Below are 26,913 nucleotides of genomic sequence, written 5' to 3' on the forward strand. Positions count from 1 at the left end.
TTCTCTTCCCCAAGATGAACAAGACAAGTGACCTCCACCACTCCTCCTAAGTCTTGCCCTTGAGGCCTTTCACCATCTTGGTCACCCTCCTCTGTACACAGTCTGATAGTTTGATGTCCTTCTCGTATTGAGACACCCCAAACTGCACACAGTGCATGAGGTGAGGCTGCACCAGTACAGTGTAGAATGGGACAAGCACCTCCCTCGACCAGGTGGCAATGCCGTACATGATGCACCCCAGGACACAGTTGGTCCTTTTGTCTACTAGGGCACACTGTTGGCTCATGTTCAACTTACCATTCACTGAAACCCAAACACTCAGATCTCTCACTGCAGGGCTACGCTCCAACCTCAATAAATAAAAAACTTTTTCAGTGGTATTTTTAATAAGGGATGCTAAATAATGAATTTTCTTTAATTGATATAACTTAGAAAATAAGACTCTAGATGGCGATATGTCATTTGATGACAATTCACAACATTTCATTGACGTTTTTAATTGTATCTATTCTGTTGCTAGTGATAAAGAGGTAAGAAAATTATTACAAATGACATAACAATAATAGCATTTTTTTATTACTATGAATTCTTCTCTGCAAGTCAGAGATGTTTTTTTAATAGTTATGTTATAATAGTAATGTAGTAAAAGGATCTTTCAGGTGAGGACCTTTCAGTATAAACTAAAGTTGAATAGTCCATTCTTATTATTTAAATTCAGATTCTAAGTTAATTCCAAAAGATTAGATGAGTTTTATATGTTGAGGGTTTTTTGGTTTTGCTATTATGGAATAATATTATGGAATATTATGGAATAAACATTTTTCACTTGCTTAAATGTTTTATTAGTTTTTATATTAAAAAAAAGGAACACGCAGCATTGCACACTGGAAGGCATTTGTGTGGGAAGGAGAGGAAAGTCCCGTAAAAATGACTGAATGTTCAAAAGATACCTAAACCAATTTAAATAAAGAATTTTTCTAAGTTACTGTTTCTATTCTTACTGCATCCTTGAATATCTGCTTCGCAGGATATGCATCTTACAGCAAGATCTCATTTATGCAAAACACAGTTTACCAAAAATTTCAGATTGTTATTTTTGGTGAAATGACTCTTCCTAGTTTGAAGAAAAATGTAAGATTTTTTCTTGACTGCCATGGTTCCTCAGTGATCCTTTTGATTTTCACAGACATTAACTTGATGGATATGTTTATCTCTATTATCTAAGCTACGTATCTATACAACATGTATTTTTTATCAAATGTTGCCAGCCGTATGTGTTTTCATGCGTGCTATATATAAAATGCATATTCTCTAAATTCAGAGCACTTAATTTCGGATTACTGACAGACCCAAATGTTTGTAGCTTTATACTTCAAGTAGTCATTTCTGCTGATACAAACAGCACTTTGTGCAGTTGCTTACAACTTGAAAATAACCATAAGTGCTTGGAATTAATTACTTGCACATTATGAAATGCTATTTGTTAATCACTTAGAGTATGAATTCATGAACACTGAGGCACTATCTGCTATCAAATTACTCCAAGCACAGTGACACATTTAGATTGCCAAGCACTGTTCTAGCTCTCTCAAAAGCATAACAGAGAAGGCCACAGTCAAGAAAGATGATCAGTCCAAGGTGGCCAAATAGCTCTGAGGCTAGCTAGTGAAACACAGCATATGTCTGAACGATTTATGTCTCCTACACTCTGAGCGGTGTGTCTCCTACCCTCCTGCCTTCCTGTGCTCATTCTTAGGCAATTCATTACATTTTAGCATTCAACAACCTGGTTGCCTTAGCCTGGGTGCCACCTATGATGAAAGAAGTCCTCAAAACACAGGCTTCTGGAAGATGGGAAATATGTCAGAGGAAAGATAATTCTGTGCAGCTGCTGTTTTCTGTAGTCTTTCCCTAATACATCCACATCTGTCAGAGAGAAAATATCAGCTTTCTGGTCTGAGTTAGTTTCTGTGGTCTTACCTGGCTAAAATTCCCTTTCCATTTCTGAGCTAACTTGATTTCTCACAAACCTCTTAGAAATTCTCTTATGAATAGATTAAAAACCTATGCATCCCTGTAGGCAGATATTTGTGGTAGCCTGAATTCCTTTGGCTTTCATTGGTAATGCACAGCTTATAAATTTAGATTTTTGCATGTTGTTCCCAGAAATAATCAACTATACAAGCCTTCCTTGTTAGCTATAAAAGTCAGTGCTTTTTAGAGCTCAAAGCTTATTCAAGGGCTCTGCAGCAGAAACACTGAGTAGCATTGTAATTACCACTAGCATGTTACTTAGTGTCAGTATAAACATAGTGGGAGATGGTGTAATTGAGAATGTTGTCATAACAAAATTTATCAGCAAGCAGCTAGTACCAAAGACTTATGGCTGATTTAGGATTTTGCACATCCTACTGGTTACCCTGGATAGAAAAAAAAACTGCTTGCTGGCTTTCAAGGATGCAGGTAGAAGCTGTGTTCATTGTTAACTTGAACTCATACTCTTACATTTTGATTATTTAGAAAAAAATGAAATCCCACGCTGTTATGACAAAATATGAACAAGTAGGAAAAAAGAGAGTGTGGAAATCATAAGTTTTTGGGTTTTGATGGTTCAGTAAAACTTTGATACTGATTATGACCACAGTGGAAATCAATAACTCAATGTTAGTTTCTGTACCGAATTATTGGCACAGGATGTATCAAGTTAATTTGTTTTTCTTTTCTGGGTTAGATGATGTTTTGAAGTGCTTGAAAGCTATACAATTTAAAAAAAAAAAAAAGTGTCATTCTAGATATTATTGGATAAAATACCTTGATTTTTCTTTCTGATTTATTAGTTTTACAACAATTTCTAATTATTGTAATCTTTGCATGTATCATGCACCAGGAATTTGAATTCTGATTCTCAGCTTTAACCATGAGTTCAAATTTTGCTTCCTTTCCCCTTTTACCCCTCAGAGGCACAATGGACCTTTCAATATGCACTGTGCAAAAAGCTAGGAATTGATGGAGGAATCAGAAAAGTGGCCTGATTTCACCAGCAAAAAGAAATCTATTAGGATTGTAGATCTATTGCACCCCTAAATCTTCTTCATTTTAAAAAAAGAACACATAAATTTCAGGGTCTGCAAGTAAGATATGAAATTTGTCAAAAAAAAGCTGCCTTCCTCTAAGAAATTTGTGTGCCAAGAAATCATGAACCTCAAAAAGGCTTAGATAGCCAAGGTCATGTTACATTTCTTTATGTCAAAACTTATTTTGCAAATAGAAAAGTAAAGATAACTACTTGTTCAAATCTCCTTAGCAGCTTTCTCTCCTTCTTTTAATAAATTAGTGGTCTGTATAATACTTATAATACTTATTCTGTGTCTGCATTTCTCTCAGTTCTTCCTGTTAACTATTTATCCTCTTTTACCAGTCTCCTTTTTTTTTTTTTTTTTGATGTCCTGCCACAGTATCCCTCTTTGAATCAGGTGAATCCTTTTTCCTTCAAATCTTCCCTTAAAACTCACTTTCACTGACAAGCTTTCAACTGTGATTGGGAAGAGCAGCTCTACTGCTACCCCTCTCTGTTGTCTTAATTAGTCATTCAGTTTTTATCCTAATTAGACTGTAAGTTCCTTCTGTCGTACACCTTGCCAAGCTATTTGTTTTTAAATCTCCACATGCACTTATAGTATGCAAATAATATCTAATGATAATAGCAGTAAGTAAAGATGATAAAATGGGGAAAAATTAAATGCTTCTCTTCTGACCATTCACCTATGCAGAAATATTTTTAATTACTATTTTTGCAGCTTTGATAGCTGCATTACAGCACATCAAAAGCCACTTCGTGTGTTTTTAATTTCTTATTTCAATGGATTGCATGGATGACTTCTTTTTAAGGAAAAAAAAAAATTGATATTTTAATATCCAATGCTAATAAAATCAGTTTATCTTTAAAGCTTCATTGAAATGTTATTGGTTAAAGAACAGTACAAAAAGTCTGCTAAACACTTTGGTAACCTATTTAACAACATTCCAGTCTTCCTGTAGTTTGTATTTTTTGGAATTGAGTTCATAGTCATTAAAAAAAAATGTTAACAACTGATGATATGTGATGATATGTGGACCTTTGGCAACAAAACTTTCTGAATTTATTTGCCATCTGTAAACATATTTTTTCATAACAAATAACTTGAGAATTGTAAGTATAATTTTATTAACGCTTCCTAGTTCAGGACAGTATTTAAATCTATGATTTTTTTTTTTCTACTGTTTTTTTATAGTTAAAACAAATTAGAAAGAACTTCAGAAAATAAATGTTAATGATTTTTTAAATCTGTATCACAGGGAGACTAACTATATTTCTGTGATTCTCTGCCCAGTTTTTGGGCTTTTTCTGTCAAGACTTTCGCAGAGCCATAGTACAGGTTATGCAAATCAGCTCGTACAAGGTCTCTCTACTGATCTTGTCCTTGCTTGTCCTGGCAATAAAGTGTCACCAACAAGGAAAAAACAAACAAACAAAACCCCCAAACACAACAAACCACACCCCAAACAAAGAAATAAACAAATCTCTGCAGTTTTAAGGCCAGAAAAAATGTTCTATTCAGTTCACCTGGATGGAATTTTGTTTCTGTATATATTTATGGATACTATATGCACAGAAGACCTGGTTTTGCTGTGCAGAAACAAAGATGATGCTTGACTTGTTTAAAGTGCAGCTTCACTAGTAATCGATATTCTGTTCATCAGCTGAAGGAGCTTGTGGAGGGACACTACGTGGGACAAGTGGAACTATTGCAAGTCCTCACTTCCCTTCCGAGTATGAAAATAATGCTGATTGCACCTGGACTATATTGGCTGAACCAGGAGATACCATTGCTTTGGTTTTTACTGACTTCCAGTTAGAAGAAGGATATGACTTCTTAGAGATCAGTGGAACAGAAGCACCATCAATATGGTAAGTCAGAGATCTTGCAAAGATCTTAATTTTTATTTTTCTGTTTTTTGATATTTTGAAAAGATGTTAAAGGATATTTAAGATATTTTCTACCTGTTAATAGTCAGTCGTTATGTTATGTATTTTCCTTTAGTTCTTTCCACACTACAGAATTGAAAAAAAAAAAAGACAGTAACTTGCTTGTGCTCCTTTCCAAGTCTTGATCCTTTCTCTTATTTTCCTCCATCTTCAAGAAGTATATTTGTAAGGTGCCTTAGCAGTGAGCATTTGTTGATGTTACATATTCAAACTTGGTATTGGAACATTTTCTGAGGAGTCTTGCATGGCTTATCATGATATTGTATGCTAAAAATGAAAGTAGTGAGCATAATTCAGACTCACAGTAAACCAGGAATATATAGAGAGCAAATAGATGCTGTCTTGTCCTAAACAGGTTATAATTCAGTCTTACTACATATACTCAGGTATGCATGTATTATTATCTTAAGTTATCTGATATTAAAACTGTTTGCTTTGCAATATTAGGGCTTAGTAATTACAATACTAAATCTACATTCTCTGTCCTAAGTAAAAGATGCTAATTCTGTCTATTGGAATGGATTAAATTGCAGAACAGTTTGTATCAGGATTTCTTTGTATGCTGCATATATAGATTTTATTTTTTTTTAATCTCTGAGAACATCTTGTGCTTGACATTGCTCTAAAACGTAGCCTAGAAAAAAAATACAGATCTGCTGCTTACAGATGACTGATGGTTATTATCATCAGAATGCCTTATTGAAGATCTGAACCAACCTCACTATTATTTTAACGTCATGATAGGCTAGACAGGACAATATATTAATAATTGCAAAATTCTAGGTAGCATCTGATTTGTTGAAAAAATCTATTAAATAAAAATGTGTGGTAACCATGCTTGGCAAATATGCAAAACCTGGATCTGTATCAGAAGATTATTCCTTCACATTTCCACATGACCAAAAATTGTGTAACAGAAGTCAGTGAAAGAGCTTTGTATCAAATTAAGTGCTGTGTCTGACTGTATGAACTACAGTATGTGAGTGCCCCTTTTGCCTGTCATGCACAGACATGTATGACAGTTATCGTGGTCAATGTTTTCTTAGTAAGAGTTCTAAGGGCTAGAAGCTGAAATCTTGAAGGAGAAGAAAGAACATAAAAATCTATCAATTTAATTTTGTGTATGAGGCTCTAGTAGACACCAACAACATATTTACAACTTTGTTGCAAGAAATTAGCCCGTCACTGAAATGAACGTGCAAATATAGGAAAAAAAATTCATTTACAGTCATATGTACATATACATTCCCCAGAAGATTTCTGCAGTAGAAAATGTAGAAGAATATAAGCAGAAAGCAATGGAAACATATTCTGTATTGATCTTATACGGTATTGATCAATGTTACATTGGAAATCAGAGATATTATAAGAAACCTATTTCTTCTAAAATTCAATAGAAATATTTTTATAATTTTCCCTGATATTTGTTATTTGGGTTGGAGATTTTTATTTTTTTTTAAATAGTGTTAAACTCTGATAATTAAAAGCTAAGGATTTATATGTTCCTAGGATCACTGACAGAAGTGTGAGGAAGCTAGGGGAAGTTTTATAAGAAATGTTTAAAGGATTATTGGATAATTTGGAATGAAGCTACACATTCATCTATATTTAAGCCAGAACAGTTGCCACAGCAACTTTAGAGCCATGCTAAATGTAGTGCATGTTGTAATCTGCTAAAATCAATCGTGTTTTTAAATGTGAAGTTGCTTCGTACTTAGAACTAGTGGTCTAGAGGTGTATTGTCTTAAAATGTGACTGTTTTTTTAAATCGCTCCCTTTTATTATATCTGGCATTGTGTCAACAGCTTTATACAGTAATTCTGTGTTAGAAGACACATATTCCACTAGCACAATCTGGTAATTATGATCATTTTTTCATATAAAGGAATATTTGGTGTAAAGTAAACCTAGTGAATGAATAGAAAGACATAGAAAGACAGAATAGGAGCACTGCAAAAGCTAAAAAAAAAGAGTGAGAATAAAGAAAATAATTTCAGACTGATAATTCTTTAGTGGTTTTACTGTATGGTGCAATAGGTCTGAATTACCCTCTCCAGACATATCAACAAGGTTAGAAGCAGTTCCAGCATGATTACAGTAAAAACTGGATGGACCTTTTTTAAATAAAGCAGTGGAATTCAAGTTTGTGGGGGTTTGTTTGTCTTTGGTTTCTTGTTTATTTGTTTTTTTCTAAAGAGCAGTTATATAGCTCTGGATCTTGAATAGATGTTCACATATGGATGACCACATTTTTAATCCTGCTTTGAATCAATATGAGTGTCAACAGGCTTAGAAAGATGAACATTAGTGTTTGAAAATGAATGCAAACCAGGTAGAATAAGCTTTTTAATCTGTGAAGGATTTAAAAGTATTATTAGTTAGACTGTAAAGGAAAGAGATCTTTTGGAATTTTAATAACTTGCTTAACTTGCACAATATGATATTACATAAAGGAGTTTTAGATGTAAAACATGTTCATCTTGAGTTGGTAAGTTCTTGTTCGCAGTGCCGAATACAGTACTTCTGGGAGTGTAACGGAAAGAGCCTCTTTGCACTGTCTGGTGTCCATCTCCATGTCTACCAAATGGCTGGCTTTTTTGAATCTGAAGGGCTACTCTATTGTTAACTATGAGAAATAAGAAAAGAATTTAAAAAGAAGAGTTGTTTGCATAATTTTTGAGCATTAAATATAACTTTTTACATCCTTCCAAACATGACCCTTTGGACTTCAGCTTAAGTTATATGGTACTTAAATGAAGCTTGAATCTAGAGATAGTGTCAAGAAGTATTTGAAAAGTCCAGGCTGAATGAACATGGTATTATATTAAAATCAGGAATATATCACTTGAGGAAAGCATCCTTTTGAAAATCTTAAGACTCCCTAAGACTGAGGTGGATTGTTTTTTGTGTCTTTATTTGTTTATTTTTTAAATTTGAACTGAGTATTTTATTGTTTGCAGGTTAGGTAAAGCTGGACAACTCACATGAGCATAGATAGGTCCGACTCAGGCTTTTTCATGTAAATATGCCTTTGTCATAATTTTTGCAAGACTGAAAACTAATTTAACGAAAAAAATATCTTAGACTATTGCAGTATGTGTGAAAGGTGATTATGATGCTAAGAATTATCCTAAAATTATTATATTTTAACTTAGAATCTTAATATTGACATATTTAGTTTTAAAATTTATTTTTTCCTCTTTACAATACTGATGTTATATTACTGTACTCCCACTTAAACCTAAAATTATTCACAGTATCACAGTATGTTTGGGATTGGAAGGGACCTCAAAAGATCATCTAGGGACTGTGTCAAAGGCTTTACTGAAGTCAAGGTAGACCACATCCACCGCCCTGCCATCATCCATCCACCTTGTTACACTCTCATAAAAGGCTATGAGGTTGGTCAAGCATGACTTACCTTTTGTCACTATTTACCAATACAAGAGAATGATCTACACATTATATTTTTAGGTCAAATTAATTTTCTAATACTATTTAAAAATACTTTTGATATTATTCTGACCTCCTTATAAATCATCTCAATATCCTAGTGCAAAGCCACAAAAATGCATGGGGATGGGAGTGATTTGGAAGCAGCAATAATGAATTACTATAAGCTTGGCATACAATTTGATGTAAGTACCTGGAGTCATCTGAAACTCACTTCTTATTTCTGTGTTAATGAATAACTCTTATAACAGCTGCGTCATAATACTAATTTGAGTTTCTTAGATAAATACACCAGTCTAAGTATTTAGATATAATTCAAACCAATAGTATTTCACTCTGCATGTTTCCTGTCCTGTTTATGAAGATCTATCTTAATCTTACCACCCCCATTGTGAGAGATCTCTAACAAAGTAATGCATGAGATTATGAAGTGGTCTAAATCACCTTTTTGATAGGCACCTATGGCAGTAGTTCCATACAAAGTGTGCTGAATATTTAGCTCAGAATTACATAATTATACAGCTAAACAGCACCATCTATTGGCTTGCTGTGAAAAGATGGACTGCTTGTGGATGCAGCTTCAAAGTTGTTGTTATACACCACAAAAAAGGGATTATGATGTCCTCTTGGCAATATAGTTCTATTTTCTTTTCCTTCTCCAACAGAAGAGAAAGGATGTGCCATGGCCATGCAATGAGAGGAACAGCATTATCATTTGGGAACACTTTTACAAATTTTAATAATGCATTTATAATTAGTCACTAATTTTAGCCTCTTTAGAGACCTGCTGACAGTCATTCTTTTTTGTCACCTATGAAACTCTACAAAGCCGTATGTTTGTATTGTAGATGCTGGTAAAAAAAGGGTTCTCTTACTGCCTTTTGTGAGCTCTTACATTTCTCTAGTTTTAACTAGATTTCCCCTTTTACCTGTTTTGGTTAGGAAACTGGATTCAATAAGTGTAAGCTTCTGTACTTCATAACTTGTCTGTTTGACCTGCAATGAACCACTTTTTTTTTTTTTCGCCAGGAAAAGAAGTTGCATAGTTATCCTCAATTCTTTCTCTTAACTTCCACATTGCAAAGTTTCCAGTTACTGTGTAAAAATCCCATAGTCTATCACATTTGAAAATCAGCATTAATGTTGTTCAGCACTTGAACACTATCAATCAGGTTTATGTAGCATACCCCATTTGTTCAGACTCCTACTACAGTACGCATCATCATTAGGCATTTGAATACTGCAAACTGAATAGCTGATAGAAGAATCCCTAAAATAAGAAATATGGAAAATCCTGTACCTCTGTTAAATACTCAGTGAAATACACATGTTCTCCAGCTTCTGCATCCTGCCAGTTGCTGCCTTTGCTGCTGATGCTTGTTTCTCTTGGTTTCTCCTAGCCATTTTCTTATGGCAACACCAGTGCTCCCACTGCTCCCTTCCCCTCTCACCAACATTTCCAGCTTCTGCATCCTTCCTCAGTATTTGCTGTCATCTTTGATCATTTCTGTTTAAAATGCAAACAATGTGCTGAACTTGAGTGCCTGTGGAGTTCTGTAATCTTGGAATGAATGTCTCACTGGTGTCAGAGTTGTTATGCATAATCTCAAGATCATCCCACTCACAGATAAGGAATTTGGAAAGAAAACAGACACGGTGTTTTGCACAGATGCCAGCTATTTATATAAAACATTTCATATAGGCATCTGATATACCCTAGTTATTTATGTATTGCTTTCCAGAGACTCTTAAAATTCCCTAAGTGGGAAACAGCATGTTTTAATTCAGTAGCTATATCCAGTTCTTTGGCATAGCAGTTTTGATACCCAAACTCGTGTAGATAAACAGTTTCTTCACTCCTACAGTTTTTCAATAATAAAGATTAATAAATTGATCTCATCAGTGACGTATCTTGTACTTTGCTATATTTATCAAAATCGTCACATTCCAAAATGGATTTTCTGCAGACATTCAAAGGCCTGCTTGAAAAAATGAGTTATCAACAGTTGTAAGTAAATTCTGAGCAGACTTGGGAAAATATGATGAACACTGCTAAGTACCTTTGGAGTCCATACAAAGAAAAAACAACATTGATGGGAGAGGTAGTGAACAGTCCCTCCCCCTAACATTTCTTTACAAGGAATGAAGAATCCAGACTACTGCTTGTATGAAAACAAAACTACAAAGAAATTGTCATTTTAAAACAGGGTTACATTCTTTCTCACATCCTGGACATTGTCTTCCTTTTCCTTTCAGCATTCTAAAGGCAATTTTTTGTCTGTTTGTTGTTTGTTTGTTTTATACAGGCAAACGCATGTGATTTTGCTTGTTTTACTATTTAAGTGTGTATTAAATAATATAGTATATATTACATGAGGAGATGTGTTGTGCTGGTTGCAGTGAGGAACCCTCAAATTCTAATTCTTAAAATGACTATAATGAAGAAGTGAATAAAAAGTGCAAGTAGTGGTTTCAAAAATAAGTTGAAATGTAACCTCTGAATTTTGATGTGATCTCTGAGTTGCTGGCATTGCACTGGAATAAAGAGGATGACTGAGGGAATACCTGACTGGAGTTGGGGAATTGGAAGACAAGAATGAATCTAACATTAGAAGAATTTTATTTGGGTAGGTTGAGGGATAGTGTGGCAGATTTTAGAGAGTTGGTAAGATTTTGGAAACAGCTTCAGGATGGGTTGGAGGGGCTGGGGAATGTGAACTTCAGAGCAGCAATGTGTGAATTTGGTGTTCTTGGTCAAAAGAGCCTTTGAAGCGTGATGTCTCAAATGAGCCTGGGGAATGTACTTGAGTCAGCCTTTCCACTTGCAGAGTGAACAAAAACATCCTAAACACACAGGAAATACCATTGTCACTAATGTTGTCACTTTCATCCAGCAAAAATATCCTCTCTCCTTTCCTCTTCCTTCAAAATAGGATTGTTTTGGCACATACACCTGTGCTATGCAGGACAGCAGTCATAGCTGGCCTGCCCTCCTCTTTCATGGTAAGATACATGGTAGCTATATCACTGTCCTGTGGACTTTTCCCCAGATACAGGGCCATATAATGGTGGCAAGTGCTGAAATATATATGTAATTCTCTGAGAACTTCTGGGAGAAATGTAACAGAACAGTTTCCTATTCTCCCTTTTGGACCACAGCTTTTATTTGGATTATATATTAATCTTGTGTTCAGAGATGGATGTGATGGAAAACAACAACAACAATAACAACAACCAAACAAAATAAACAAATAAAGCAAACAAACAAAAGCTTGGCAGAGTCCTGATGCAAAGGCAAATCTATTTAAAGCCTAGTTAATAATTATGTTTAGTTAATGGTAATATCTCACATAGAAATCTTGCAAAACTGCTTAGGCTTGTATTTAAAGAAACAGTATCTGAAATGCATTGTTTATCTTTTGTAGTATCTTTATGCTAAATAATATATATTTTAATTATATGCATAAAAGTATGTGGAAGATTTTACCAAGTTTTTAACCCTAAAATAAATAAGATGGTAAATGTGCTTCATGGTAGTAGTAGTGACTAAACTAATATAATCTCATGCTTGTGCTAGCTATAATGATATAGAGACCACTTAGCTGTTAACACCTGCATGTGAATGGTGTATGAGATGAGAAGTACAGAAGCAGTAAATTGATGCTTTGCACCTATTAACTTACAGCCTACTGTGCTGAAGATGTGTAAAGACTTCATTCATATCACATCACAAACTGACAGGAACATAAGAGTGAGAGAACTAACTTAAGGAAGCACTGTGACCTACAGTATAATTTTTCACCACATTTAAAATAAGATGAAAAGTGCCAGATTTTTAAAATTAACTATGTAAACAAGGTTTAAATACATTAACAACGAACTTGGATTGCTTAAAATACCACTAGCATTACTATCTTTCTAAAGATACTGTCTAACCTTGGGGATTCAGTATGCTCCTAGAATTTCCTTCTGCTACGTCTGTTGCATTTTTCCAGAATATCTATACAGGTAGCCTAGTCTTCTCACAAAATCCTTGAAAATATATTCAGGAAAATATATTTTAATGATTATACCAGCTCATACCAGTGTAATCAGCTACTGTTAGAAGCTTTTTTTAGAGATATTTATGAATCACTGCATTTCTCTACCTATCCATTGCAGTCAGCCTCAAGTGTAGCTTCCTAGTAAGACAAAATCTACAGATATTTTGACTTCTGGAATTGTATATTACAACTTTTTTTCCTGTTTTTGCCATGTAGCTCTACCAGTGATTCTAGATTTAGTTACAATAATTACAGTAGTTCTAAAAACCCACACCTACTCCCTTGTTTAAAAACAAAATCCAAGCAAATCGAAGTCAAAACAACCAACCAACCAACAACAACAAAAACAACGACAACAAACAAAACCACAAAAGCAAACAAAAAAACCCCATAAACAAATTAAAACTGGAGTTGACTAATATTTCTATCTGTGGAGATCTTTGTTAGCATGTGAGAAGGAAAGAGTTTAATTATAAAATCTTGCTGAGAACATGTGTATGCATGTAAATATGAAGAGTTACAAAACTGATGTAGTAATATGCTTCACTTCATCTGGGTAAATCAAAATTTACAGATATTAGTACTGGGAATATTAGATCAGTCTGTAAAAATAAATTATTCCCTGGAGCTTAAGCCAAGTTCTAGTTTTGTTGCTGGTACCCAGTTTAGGAATAACATAATAAAGAAAAACAGTCATGGTGTATCAAAGCTACATTGACAAGGGTAGTGTTCTCTTATCCCATTAGGATCAGTGAGAATGAAGGATAAATGGCACCTTGCCAAAGTGGTCTTTTTTGATGTACTGTGGTTTTCTATGTTTAATTTAAAATATATTAGAATTATAAAACTAACTATTGTCATTTTCTTAAATATATACTAGGGGCTTTTAAATACATGTTGATTTTTTAAACATATTATTTCAAACATCTGAGCATATGAAAATCTGATTGGCAGGAGCTGGCATAGTTGAATGCATTCTTACTTTCCAGCAAGCTAGAAGGCAAATAAAACAATCTCTGCAATTATTATATATATATGGGGTTTTTTTAATTTTTTTTTTTTTTTAATAGGGATAGACTTTTTAGGATATAAGAATGAAATGTGAATATGTCTGTTTTATTTTTGTCCTGGATGTAATGAAAACTACTAAAACATGGCACAAAACAACTAAAACATTTGTAAGTAGGGAGTTTTGTTTTGTGTGTTTTTTTCCAACAAGATATACAGAAGTGGACACACTCCCTCAGGAAACTTTTCCTGAATCTCCACCGTAAGCTTCTTTGACTAACTACTCATCAGTTTTTTTCATGGTTTTTCTGGTACAATCAGTGCTATAATCTACAGCAGTTCAGAGTAAACTTGTCAATGAACTGTTCTTACAGTTAATAAATAACTTGGCCCCTGGTATCTTTGTTTAGTTAGCACACAGAATGCATTGATTGCTCCTTTGACTCTAAAAGAATGTTAAATTGAATTTAAATAACATGTTCATTGATGGTTACTCTTTTTTAAATATCTGCACAGTAGGCTAGCAATTGGACTTAATGGATCTTCTGCAGAGGTCTGCACTTAGAAAACACTGTGCTGTTTTGTATCTCTGGTGTTTTAAAGCAATAGTTACAGCACAGAAAGTTAAGATATGATGTGTAGCAGTGACTGAACACCGTTTCTGTTTTTCTCATCTCCTAAGTAGGCAAGGGAGGGGATAACTACCTGGGAAGGGAATTTCCTGTGGAAAAAAGGAAAGACAAGGATTTATCTGGTTAGACAGTTTAGCCAAGTTTGCAGCAGTACCACAGTAAAGAGCATGAACTTCAAATATAAACAATCTAAAATAGAATTAAAAATGCAAGTGCTAAGAATTATTTCTATACACTGGATGCTTCGTAGCTGATAAGTATCTTAAATGAAAAACTATTCAGTATGCTAATAAGATTGGCAAATAATTGCATCCCAGTGTTAGTGAAGCAGATACGATAGGAGAGGTAGAAAGGAGATGCAAGTATTTCAGGTCAGAAAGTGACAACTTATATTAGGACAATTGTTATTGTATTTTTACCCAGGTATTAAAATCTATTGGTTAGAAATAATACAGTAAAATATTATGTGAAGATCTGACTAACAGAATGGAATTGTGTAATTCTAGATTTGGGCTAAACACTATGTAGAGATATGTGATTGTCTGCATTAGGAAGAGATTATTCATGTGGTTTTATTTTGTATTCAGATCTTTTGGAAATTATACATAAGATAGCGAAAGAAAAGCTCAATTCCATATACTATTCTGTACCAGAACAAAATTTATACTTTTATTACAATGTATTCATTTTGCTCACCTGTTTTTAAATTAGAACAGCAGGACCAAACTACTAAACAAACATACAGGAAGTAACACGTAAATTAATTTCAGTAACTTCAAATGAGGCTTATAAATGTTGTAGTTAGTTGTGTTGCCACAATAATCTACAGTTGTCATTTTTAGCTGACTGAAGTAAGGTCAGTTTAATTTACAATACACACTGAAAGAGAAGGATAAATTCTAGCAGAGTATATATGCAGATTTACTAGAGTGTCATTTGTCATTTTTCTGTGTACATAAAAATATCATTAATATTACAAGGTTGAGCACTCAAGAAGAAAGGATGCCAGCTTTAGTTTGACCCACTTGTACATAAAAGTTGACTTAGCTTTTTAATTATGCCATCGAATGCTCTTATTTCTCACTGTACTCTGAGACTGAATTACTGTTGTGCATTTAAAGAGATGTTAGTCAGTAGGATGGCTGCTACATATGTTGAAATGAGTCGTTGTGCACATTATCCAGGATATTAATAGCAAAGAAAGGAATGATTAAAACAAACTGAGCACTACTTTAAAAACTGTGTCTTATACATGTTTTTTCGCAGGGTTGCTGTGTCATGTTAATACCTCTAGACAAGATTTCTGCAGGTTCTTGCTGATATTGTGAGCTTAATTTCTCGTATAGTTGGGTCCAGCTCCTTTAGCTATTCTTTTAGCTGCAACTAGAGCACATGGGAGCTTGAACAGAACAAATAGAATACCAGGTACTCAAGACTGACATGTGCTTTGGGCTTTTTTGTTTGTTTTTGTGTTTGTTTGTTTTTTTTTTTTTCCTCTTTTATCAAATTTGTTTGGTGCTGTTTCTAATATTCTGACTTTAGTCCTTATTGGATTAAAAGAATCTTTAAAATATGAATACCAAATAGTATGTTCCATGTTTTTAAAGTTTATATGCATCCCTTTTGTTCAGTAAGAAAATATTGTGCAATTATAAACAAAAAAAAGATGCTTTAAGGTTCAGCGGTATTGTAAGCGAGCACACTTAAAGATAGAGAAAATCTTTTTCTTCCCTCATTATTTATGTATACTTTTAAATTGTTTCCAGTCATGTTTAACCACATGAATGAATCTAATTTTTTTTTAAGGAATGAATAAATTTGAAATATTATTATTTAAAAAAATGCCACTTTGGAACTTGAATTTCCTTCTAGTAGTTATATCACAGGAATTGCTCAAGACTCTTCCGTAAATCATATAATGTTAGAAATTTCTACAGAAGACTGAGGGCAGTATCTCAGTTTCACAGACTGAGAGCGTTTCTTGGATATACTGTTTAAGACCATAAACAATTTACTTATCTTCACTCTCTGGGGGAAAAAAGATGTTTTATCTACTTTGAAAGAAATGGCAATTTTTGATAGAGCAAAGTATAGCATTCCACTTTGTTAAGTAATAAACATATTTTTAAAAATAGACAGCAGCTTTCCTCTGGAAGCTTCTAAAAATTTAAATATATTTTTAGAAAAAATGTGAAAGCATTAAAAATCACCATTAGTATTTTCCGTTTCTGAGGTCCAAACTGTAGTTTGCTAAAATGTTCTTTTGATATTGTCTCCTCAAAGATGTTAGGACAAGTGCTGCCTACTACCTTGATGTTGTTCCCAATTGTTGTTCTCTATTTATTGCTTTTTCATTCAGCCATGATGGATGCTTAAAGGTAGAAAGAGTAAAGAATTTCTTCTGTATGTCATGTGCACCCCTTGTCTGATGTGGATAGAAGAGATTGACTTCCAAATAAGGGTATAATGGATTATAACATTCATATGCAGTTAATTACATTTCAGTCCAACTCTGTGTTTATATAACAGATTAGCTCAGTGATAGGCTGGCAAATTTGAAATTGAGGCCAAGAATTCAACTGCCAGGAAAAACGCTTGTTCTTATAACCTTGGAAGTGAAGCAGAGGAGGAGGATGCATGAGCTGCTCACCTGAATCTCTGTGACACGGTTCTCGGTGTAGTATTGCAATGAACAAACCTTTGTTAAGCATATTAGAAAGGTGTATGTAAAACAGCATTAGACCAAAACTAGAACACTGAAGCCAAACTGTTCACAAGTTTTAAAGGATGTTTGAAAACTAGATAGGTAATTTTAAAAGAATGAAAAGATGATTGAAGAACCACGCTTGTATCATCAAAAAGCTGTTTCAGAGGTGAAGTTTTAGAGCATATAAATACATCCACTCAAAGAAAATATTAAGTCATACCAAGCTAAAATATGGTTAAGACTAAGAACCAGAATCTGTTACCACATTGAAAGAGAAAAATGGCTTTATTACATGTTTTAGCAAATTTCAAAATTGATGTTGAATTCTTCATCTCCTCATTTCTTCAAAGTGACATTGGATGTCTGTCTTTGATTTGTGCTGTAATCAGGTGTAAAATATTAGGTACAACCCAGGGGTAACAACAGGATTTCTAGTTTTAGTATACGGAACCTAGATCTGAAGACCAACTGTATGAGAAGTCTTCATTCTGCCAGTTGTTTTTCTGTCTTCATTGTGGAAAGAAATTTCGAAGTAACAAATCTTTTATTTAGCACTAAAGGCGTGGGATTCCAGAATTTGGCATTATTTGCTAGGAGCGTTTCTAAAGCGGAGGGTTGCAACCCTTCTGCAGAGGATGGCTATCAAGAGAAATCTTGGTTTCTTCAAAGCTGGTGTACAGATTTTCATAATAAATATTTAGAATTAGCACACTGTCCCCCTGGGTAGCAATACGGTAATAGAAAACATGAATAGTGTGTTTGCTTCAGCTGCTGAGTTTGAAAGCAATCCACTGCAATCCCATTGGGCTAGATGAAGCTCTTAAAATGTTTATTTTCTGTGTACAGTAAGTAACAGTAAAGCCCTGCAAATCTACATAGACTTGAGAACTGAATTAATAAGTTTTATTTATATTTGGGGTTTATCCACATTTTAAATGGTTCTTTACTGGGAGAATCTCAAGTCATTGTCAAATTTTAGACAATAATCACTGAGTTTACAACAAAAGAAAATCACAGAATCACAAAATGTTAGGGATTGGAAGGGACCTCGAAAGATCATCTAGCCCAATCCCCCTGCCAGAGCAGGAACAAACACCTAGATGAGGTTACACAGGAAGGCATCCAGGTAGGTTTTGAATGCCTCCACAACCTCCCTGGGCAGCCTGTTCCAGTGCTCTGTCACCCTCACTGTGAAGAAGTTTCTTCTCAAATTTAAATGGAACCTTTTGTGTTCCAGTTTGTACCCATTACCCCTTGTCCTATCATTGGCTGTCACTGCGAAGAGCCTGGCTTCATCCTCATGATACTCACCCTTTACATATTTATAAACATTAATGAGGTCACCCCTCAGTCTCCTCTTCCCCAAACTAAAGAGACCTAGCTTCCTCAGCCTTTCCTCATAAGGGAGATGCTCCACACCCTTAATCATCTTCGTTGCCCTCTAACCTTTCAAAAAAATGAAGGATTTTAATATGTTTCTGAGAAAAGAAAAACTGAAAAAAAATTACTTCTTTAATATGAAGATGTTTTAAAGAGTTTGCAACTCCTGTTTGTTTCAATTTTTTCTGTTTTTTCAGAAACATTCTACTTTTCAGGAATTATAATAACAGCTTCCCATTTCCTCAAAGCAAATAAAGTATAGGATTTTCCCATTGTTTAGAAGTTTTTATACAACTGATTTGCACTTTCTCTCTTAGGCTTTACTCAGTAAGAACCTAGTATATGAAGCATTGATATATTGATATATCATGTTTATATCAATGCTTATCCTTGGCCGAGGGAGCCGACATCAAGACCTACTTGTGGGCCAGGTACCATGAGATGAAAAAGCTGGTCTACGACCTCCTTCCACCAGGAGTTTGCAATCTCCTCAACACAGCCGCTATCTATGCTAACAATGAGATCAGCCTGGGCGATATTGAGATCTACGGCTTTGACTACGATTACACATTAGCACAGTATTCTAATTTACTACACTCTGTGATTTGCAACACTGCCAGAGGCATCCTCATAGAACAATTTAAGTATCCAGAAGGGCTTGGGAAGTATGACTACATTCCAGGCTTTGCCATACGCGAACTCCACTATGATGTACAAAAGAGCCTTCTGATGAAGAGTGATGCTTTCCATTATGTCCAACTGGGGACAGCATATAGAGGACTCAAACCAGTGCCTGATGAAGAGGTAATTGAACTCTATGGTGGTACACAGCACATCCCCCTGTAGCAGATGAGTGACTTCTATGGCAAGGGTCCTTCACTTAAGCAGTTTATGGTCATTTTTTCTCTTCGTGAAATGACTCTGCTCTCTTCAGTCATTGATTACTTCATAACTCATGGCATTGAGTTTGACCAGGTGCATCTTTACAAGGATATATCTGATGCAATTAGAGATGTACATGTGAAAGGAGTGATGTACAAATGGATTGAAAAAGATCTGGAACAGTATATTCTGCATGGAGATGAAATCTATGCTGTGCTAATCCACTTGGTGAACCATGAGAAGAAATTCTTCCTCATATTGATATCCATTGATATAAACATGGACAAGTTTTCTCCTCTCGTTATTCTAGGATTATGACTGATTTAATTAACAAACCAAACTACCTATATTTTTATGCATTTCTGATGCAGAACTGATATACAATTTTGTTAAGATAACATGATCTGATAAATTCAGGCAACAGATATGGAAATCATAATTAGGAACAAGACATTTCCATTCTAATCATCAACTGTAAACTGGGTAAAATAAACCATAAAAACTCTCCATGTGAAGAAGAGCATATTTTTCAGGAAAAAAAAAAAAAAATTAGATCTGTCCATCATTTAGCATTCTCCAGTCATTTAGAAACTTTTGTTATATGTTCCAACAGTCAATTAGCCTTATTGTTAAAATCAAGCATCTTATTTCCAAGCTTGCGTATAGGTGGTTTCAGGTACCATCCATAACATGCTGTTCTGTCTTTCTCTACAAGACTGAAGAGCTTTTATCAGGCTACAGTTCCTAGTAAGTGCCTACAAACCACTTACAGAATTACAGAACAGTTGGGCTTGGAAGCAACCTCTGGAGAGCATCTAGTCATATATGATTTTTTTTTTCCAAATCCTCTGCAAATTGCATTATCTTCTTGGTTACAAACTGAAACTGTGAAATAGAAAGAGCAAACATTTGCTTGAGATTTGCTTACCACCATAACACAAGCTCGTGTTAAGCAGGTTACACATTGGTCCCCATGTCACTTGGTGCAGTGTCTGGCTTTGTTTACTTTGTGGTCTAGACATGTCCTGGGATATAGCTCAAAAATTTTGTTTGGATGGAAACCAATTTATGTAAAGTAGAGAAGAAGCATAGATATGATGTGTTTGTACTCTCTGTGCGTTCATCAAGTTACAACTGGCTAATCTTCCCTCTTGACAACCCAAAGCTCTGAGTGCTGTAACATCTCTCATGATCAGACTTTGTCAAGAATTCTAACAAAAACAGTAAAGGAGTTGGGCCCAATGAATCGTGTAAAAACTTGTCCCCTTTGAGACAGATAGCAGAAGCTTCCAGTCAATTGAAGCAAAGGAACTCTCTACTTTGGGATACACTTTTGCAGACTTCCTTTTGAAGGGTACATTTATAAGAATAAAGAGCAAATACCTCTTTTTCCCTTTTTGGGATGGATTTTTACTCTTTTGTTCAGGGAATATTATTCTCAGATCCTTAACATTTACCATCATAAACCAAGTCCAACTATTTTTCAGGTCATTAAAGGACCTGAGAGGACTCAGAAATAAGGGTAAACAGATCAAGAGCAGAGCCTTGCAGTATCCATACAGAAAACACAAGAAACTTTTCCAGAACATGAGTTTGTAGCAAGTCAAGAGGTAGGAAAGTACACTGTGACTTGGAGTTTACTGTCCTCAGTGTTAAACAAAGGCAGTCTGTCCTCAATGAGTTTTCTCTGAGACACTAGAGATCTACCAGGAGTTTGTCTAATTTTGTGGCTGTAAGGCTGTCAAAGGGCAGTTTGGGGGAATGGAGCTGAAGAACAGCACCCGATCATTCATGGCATGTGGTCTAAAAATTGTTATACTGAGTAGCTTGGGTATATATCTATTTATATATGAACTCTATATATGTATATATGCACACATATGTGTACACACAAACATATATATACAGGTGGGTGGATAGTGATTTCTGTACTATGACATAGACACACAGCCCCCACACTCACACTAGCTGAGATACGACCCCTCTGATGGACCTGGGGGATCAGGACCACCGCATCAGCCGGTTGGCATGTCAAGTCTGTTGGTGGATTGCCTTCTCTGTGCTCCACCTTGTGCTCAGTTTTCTCCACCTTGTATTTAATGTCTGTGTATATCCCCCCTGAGAGTCTTTTGTTTCAATATTTCATACCTTTCTGTTGCACTTAAAGTGGCTGGCATAAGCTGCTAACGGCCTCAGCCCCAGACCAAACTCTAACCAGCCAAAACTGACTGACCTCTACATGTGTCTTGAACAGAAACAGCAACATTAATTCCTGTCAGCACTTGATGAGTCCGAAGGAGCATGTTTTCCTTTGAAGCACTTAGTTGTGGAAGTGCAGCAATATCACAGTAATTCCTTGCCTGTAACAAGTGGTCAATGTCCTTGTGCATAGCAGGAGGTTGTTTCTTCACTAGGGTAAGTCACTGCACAGAGGTAGTCATATTCAAAGCATTTAGGTTTCATGCTGACATCCAGATGTGTAGAGATAGGGGTTGTCACAAGGACCATGCATTTTTACACTGAACATACTGAAAAATGTATTTGTATTCATACATAACTTAGTTTAAGAATTCTTAATCTGACAAAAGCAGTAATATAAAATATACAGTACTGTGTCCTCTGCATAAAACAGATTTTATTACCTGCAGCTGGGAAATTATTTTGAATTTTTCCATGGATTCTTTCAGTGCCTAACCTTTTGAAAGTTAGGTTATTTTGTATTTAATAGATATGATAAACACAGATTTATCTAGCTTACATTGTAAATAAGAAAAAACATTGAAAATACAGTGTGACTATTTTTTTTTTTTTAATGAAGTAGCAATCTCTCTGTTTTCATTTTGTATAGAAAACCCAAAACAAAAACAACAAATCCCAACAGAACAAAATAAAACAAAAAAAAACCTACAACACACAAGAAAAAAAAAACAAAACACAACAACAACAACAACAAAAACAAGCAAAAAAACCAACCAACAAACCACAACCAACCTTCATATACTGAATGAAGCCAATAACTTTACCATTTGGACGGCTATGCTTCAGTGACATTTGTAGGAGGTACTAAGCCAGATATATTTGACAAACTGTACAAGATCCAAAAACTTCAGCAGGTGTAGAGAAAGTAAATTTTGAAAAATAACGTATGAAAAATTATGAACAAATAATCATTTTTTTCTCAGCATGTTACTAGAAATAGAGTACATCTGTCCAACCAAGCAGCTGCATCATCTTGAAGCTCTTGAAAGTGCTTGTGGAGATGAGGAGAACATAAATCACAAGTAGAACAATAAAAAAAAGAGGTAGAGAGTCATAAATATAGTCTGTAAGTAAAATACATGAAAATGAAATAATGTGAGAGCTTTTTATTCCATTATTTAGAAAAAGAGAAACTGAAAATATGAACTTTGTTTTTCCTTTAATTCCATGTCTTAATTTTAATGTATTACTTTGATAAAAGATCAATACAGAAGAAAATATATTGTTTTTAGACCCAACACAAAAATGCTAGTGTCTCATCTTTGAGGTATTTCCAGTAAAATTAGAGAGAGATTACATATCTATTTGCTCAATGGAGCTGCAGATAATTCTTGGTAAATCAAATGTACCATCTGTATTTATTTATTTATTTTTAGTATTCCTAATTATTTTCTTAATTATCTAGTCAGACTGAACAGAATTACTGCCATGAAGGTACCATGCTGAAAAACATCCCATTTCAACTTTAATTCAGAACTAAATGTTCTCATTCACTGATACAAACTGGTATTTATTTTCTTGAAAGTATTCCCTTAGCAGTACTCTTTCAAATTACTTTTTTCATATAACAGAGACCCCCATTCAGTTTCTAATCACTTTATCTAATAATTAGCTTTAGCTGCACTACAATAAAATAGTGCTTGCTGTGCTTATTTCATTTTAACTGCTGATGACTTTATTTACAAAGAATACTTTGAAGATCTTACCAAATTGCTTGTTCTTTTCTTTTGTTACATTTAATTAGGATATGCTTCTGCATTAACATTCTTTTTATCAACTAAAACATGGAACTTCACTAGTTTTCTATTCATTACATGGAACACAGAATTATATAAAACTTTGATCTATCATTTATAACACTTCAGTTGCAGACACATTTCATTTCAATGCTCATTTTTATATAGTTGATACCTTATTTACTTTATACCTTGAAATAAATAAAAAATGAGCCCTGTTTGCTGACTAATAAGCTTCTACCATGAGTCAAGGGACTTTAAAATGAAAGCATTTTGAAGAATTCAGTTCCTGTTAATCACAAAGAGATTAACATTCTTTTACTGTCAGTATGTTTTCATGGTCGATACATTTTATAGGAAAGATACCCTACACATATAATCAAATCTTGTTTTTCCACTGTGTAACATCTTTTTTTTAATAATGGAGAATAAATGTGAATGTAGATCATGAGTTTTCAGTACTAGCATTGCTAATTGCAAATTTTATTCTGCTGCAACTCTGAATCAGTCTTTCAAACCCAGGCTTAAGCTAGCTAAAGATGAAGTCAGTGGCAATAGTTAGCAGGTAATGTTCATGAGGTGAAGCTCTTACTGCAAATAGCAGTCTGTTTGCGTTTTACTGTATAATTATATAGAAAATGTAACCCTATGTCTTGATTTCATATCCATATAATAAAATATTAAATTATTTTTAAAAATGCAAAATTTTGCACTGATTCATAGAGAAAAATGTAGAGAGGGCAGATAGAGGTGCTTGTGCAAGTTTCCCCCTATTGCCAGTAAGCAGATGTCAAATACATAGTGAGTATTAAAAAACCTTGTATATCTCTAAGTTTCTTGAATTACCACCAGTTTTTAAAGATAATAATTTGACTTTTCAGGAAAGCAATGATATTATACATTTACCACATTTTAATATTCCTTAGTATTTTCATTAGGAAAAAACAATATAATGACAATTAAAACCACTATGTTTAGTAAGGTTAAAATGAAGCAAAGTACACAATCTCTAATTTTGAAATACAAGTTATATTAAAATTAATAAAAGAGATGAAGACTTCTTAAAGACATTTTAAGTCACTTATATATTGCTCTCTTTGAATTCTTGTAATGGAACCAACTTGATTTTGAGTCTCTTCTGGGCTTTAAACCAAACACTACTATAAGGAAACTGCAAATTGTTTCTTATCTATTAAATAATAGAAAAAGGAAAAAACAATATAGCCCAGTAATACATTTTCTTCTAAATTATACGCTTTATTTGGTTATGCAGAGAGTGTTCAGCAGAACACATCTTTCTGTTTTAGAAAATGTCCAAAAATGTCAGAGATGAACAGTAAAGATGTTTGAAACTGAAGTTGATCAAGTTCCTTATTGTTCACAGTCTACATCTTTCTCAGTTAAAGCTAATTAGTTGCCATGCTGCTGCTGGAATAGTTTGTATAGAACTACTGGCATATTGAATCCATAAATACATTCCATTCATCCAATTTTATTTATATTTATGGGTACCTTAGTTTTCAAACTATATAATGACTTGATTCAGTGGTTTTACCAAACCGTATTTTCTTTCCCCTAGCTTTCAAACTGCTGCTTGTGTTGAAGAGTGATCTGTCAACAGACTGAGTAGCTAAAGGAATTGAAAATGCATGTGCTGTGTTCTGAAATGCTGCTTTATTTTCAAACTTAATTACTGACAGATTTTTACTGAACTGTTGGGAAAAAAACAAACTCACAACTGATCTAAAATACAGATTTAATTCCTTTTGAACAGTGATAAATATTGGTAATTGGAGAATAATCTGGCCAACCTGAGTCTTTACAGTGTCATAAAAACAGAGAGCCGTATTTCACCTTCTTCTTTTCAGCGATAACAGATTAATGATTTCTGAGCTGTATTGACAGTCAGTTGTACGCATCTGATTTGATGACTGCATATAAGCAGTTTAGTGTAGCTAAGGCTGGCAATGGCTGGGAACCAGAGCACTCTATAGCATCTTAGATTTCTGCAACACCCGCAGTTAGATTCTACCACATGAAATGTGATTTCTGTGACACTTTTCCCCCTTTTATCCTCCCATGATTATTGTATTCTCAAATGTAAAAAGGGCTGAACCCATGTATACAGTATAGAGATACACAAAAATAAATATTTTTTAAAAATACAATGGAGTAAGTGTATCTGCATAGTTGAAAGACCTATGTCTATTAAACTTAGAGAAAAAAATGTTCATTGGAATAAACAAAAAACATAAGAAGGGAAAAAAAAAAGTATATGGGAGGGAATGCAGCATATGAATCTGGAGATGTGCATAGGAATAGACTGTGATGTTTGTCCAGAGTTCTATATTAGTGACAGTTAATTCAACCAAGCTGACAATTTCCTTAGCACTTTGCATGGGACTGCAACCAAATGGTTTCCTTGAATTTTAGAATCTGTGGTTTGTTTTTTTTTTTCCTCTTCGCATTATTAAAATTTTTCATATATGTAATATGTCCTTTCTCAAGCACACTTACTTGTACAGATGTTTGCTAGATTTTCAAAGGCACATTCAATGAAAAAGAACAAGATCATAACACAAGTTCTCTTGAACATGTAACACTTAATGCATACCTGTATTGCATACCACTGAACAACATATGAGTAAATCTATTCCAGTTCTTATAGACTACTATACTCTCAAGGTTACTGAAGGAACAGGAGATCGGAAGTCTGGGAAGTAAGATCTAAATGAAAAACATTAGCGTCCATTATCTATACGATTACTACTAAAATGACTATAACTGCACATAATATGAGGCCAGCAAACACTATTTTGTAATTGACATGAAGGAAATAAATGCCACTATCAAGCTATACCACAGAAGATACAACTTCTGATAAGAAGAATCTCGTCTTGTTCTCATAGATGATCTTTTAACATCAGATTTGGTTTTAAATATTACCTGAGTTTTGTGTGAAAACCTTATGTTATTAATAGTCAGTTAAAAACAAAGGAAAACTGAAGAAAAACCAACAGCTGCCAGTGCAAAATGATATCTGGCATCTTGGAGATATTGCCAAGAAAGAATTCTTGCATACTTCTAGTCAGGGAATGAAATACAAAAACTTGTGCATATAAAGCAAGAGGGATTGAAGAGTGTGTTTTTTGCCTGGAAGTTTCATGGTATCTGCCATAGGACCAGGGCATTTCCATTAGTAATGGGCACAGGGTCAGGCAGCTTTGGGTAAAACAAGTGATGTCCAAAATGGAAATTTAATATATGTTCAAAACTCCTGTATATTATTGTTGTTGAATAATACTTAAAAAAAATAAAAACTAGAACTTTGTAAAGTTGATAAAGAAGCAAGTTTTTCTTGATGGCATTTCTGGTACTTCATTTCACTAACTTGTGTATCTTGATTAGAGTGCGTAATTTACAATAGTTACAGCAAGGAATTATGAGGAAGATAACCACAATAAGCAACTCCAAGTTAATAACATGTTAGGATGCAGTTGTTATTAAGAATGTATAGAATGTTTTCTTACAAATCTTCTTACTAAGTTGATCAAAGAAGCAAATTCTCTTAGGTTCTTCTTGTACTTTCATATACAATTTACTTGGTAAGATTTTTTTTCTCTGTGATATTGGTAAAAATTATTCAGCCAAGTACCTCACACTGTGCTATTGATTAAAATAATTTCTGTGAATCATGAATTCTTTTGTGTGATTTGTTAGCACTTCAAGTCCTTCTTTGTGAATGATTGTTAAATCCCACTGCTTTCTTTTCCAAAAAAGGGAAAAC

At 34.2% G+C, this 26,913-nt stretch overlaps 1 pseudogene; it reads left to right on the forward strand.

The window, feature by feature from the left end:
• The first annotated feature begins 18,690 nt into the window (after positions 1-18,690).
• On the forward strand, positions 18,691-19,449 carry LOC139828984 (5'-nucleotidase domain-containing protein 2 pseudogene; annotated as a pseudogene).
• Positions 19,450-26,913: the final 7,464 nt, after the last annotated feature.

This window comes from Patagioenas fasciata, chromosome 12 (assembly GCF_037038585.1).
Source record: "Patagioenas fasciata isolate bPatFas1 chromosome 12, bPatFas1.hap1, whole genome shotgun sequence".
Classification (NCBI taxonomy): Eukaryota; Metazoa; Chordata; class Aves; order Columbiformes; family Columbidae; genus Patagioenas; species Patagioenas fasciata.